Here is a 1,192-nt window from a genome sequence, read left to right as displayed (position 1 = left end):
ACCTCACCTAACCTGAATTAACAGAAACTTATTGAACTACACGTAAAGCTCTGGAAGCATATTTTCCCAGTAGCAAATGTGTGCTACATCGAATGGGTCAACACGAGCCTAACCTAGAAATAAATCTAACCTAACCTCACGAAACACAATTGAACTGATTGTGTTGTTCCGTTTTTTTGCGGTACCGTTTCATTCAGCTTCGGCTTAACCTACATAGAGGTTTAACCTATCTTAACCTAACAAAACCTGATCTAACCTAACCGATTACGCTGGCAACCCCGTTCTTGCGTATAGTATAAATATATCCCTTAAGTTTAAGAAAAGCAGAGAGAAAAAATTGTTGAATAAAACTCTTATTCATTTGCGTGTTAAGTTACAGTTCTACATTTTAATTGATACAAACATTGTCAGGTTCATTGAAATGGGGTCAATTCTACTTGTAGTTCTAAGTTTCTTCAAATGAGTAATGTGTGTCTAAATTTTTAACCACCTGTAGTGCAATGAAATGAATTTTATTGTGTTACAACGAGAACACTTAAGTTAAGTTGTGTTGCGTTAAGCAAAATTTCGTTAGGTTCTGTTAAGTTAGACTCATTTGTAGGTTAAGATCGAGTTAACCTATTAAATATAGCACACATTTAAGACTGAGAACCGTATGCTTTCATAGCTACACGTGTGGTTGAATTTCATTCGGTTAGGTTAGGTCAGGTTTTGTTAAGTTAGGTCAGGTTTTGTTAGGTTAGGATAGGTTAAACTTCTATGTAGGTTAACCCGAAGCTGAATGAAACGGTACCGCAAACACAAAGGGACAACACAACGAGTTTAATTGTGTTACATAAGTTAAGTTAGGTTAGGTTAGGTTTTTTTGGGTTAGGAATGGTTTGACCTCTTTGCAGGTTAAGCCCAAGCTGATTCAAACTGTACCGCAAACACAACGGGACAACACAATCAGTTTAATTGTGTTTCGTGAGGTTAGGTTAGGCTAGGTTAGATTTATTTCTAGGTTAGGCTCGAGTTGACCCATTCGATGTAGCACACATTTGCTACCGGGAAAATATGCTTCCAGAGTTTTACGTGTAGTTCAATAAGCTTCTGTTAATTCAGGTTAGGTGAGGTCAGGTTCTGTTGGGTAAAGTTATGTTAAATAAGTTGATATCAGGCAAGGGCTGATCCTTCACAGTTGTCGACATGT

General features: G+C 37.2%; 1 protein-coding gene across 5 annotated transcripts in view; it reads right to left on the bottom strand.

Moving 5' to 3' along the window:
- LOC117176019 (WD repeat-containing protein 47) overlaps window positions 1–1,192 on the bottom strand; it is a 249,114-nt gene that overhangs the window by 124,568 nt on the left and 123,354 nt on the right. The window lies entirely within an intron of this gene.

The sequence above is a fragment of the Belonocnema kinseyi genome, chromosome 7 (assembly GCF_010883055.1).
Source record: "Belonocnema kinseyi isolate 2016_QV_RU_SX_M_011 chromosome 7, B_treatae_v1, whole genome shotgun sequence".
Taxonomy (NCBI): domain Eukaryota; kingdom Metazoa; phylum Arthropoda; class Insecta; order Hymenoptera; family Cynipidae; genus Belonocnema; species Belonocnema kinseyi.
This window is presented reverse-complemented; position numbering and strand designations above follow the sequence as displayed.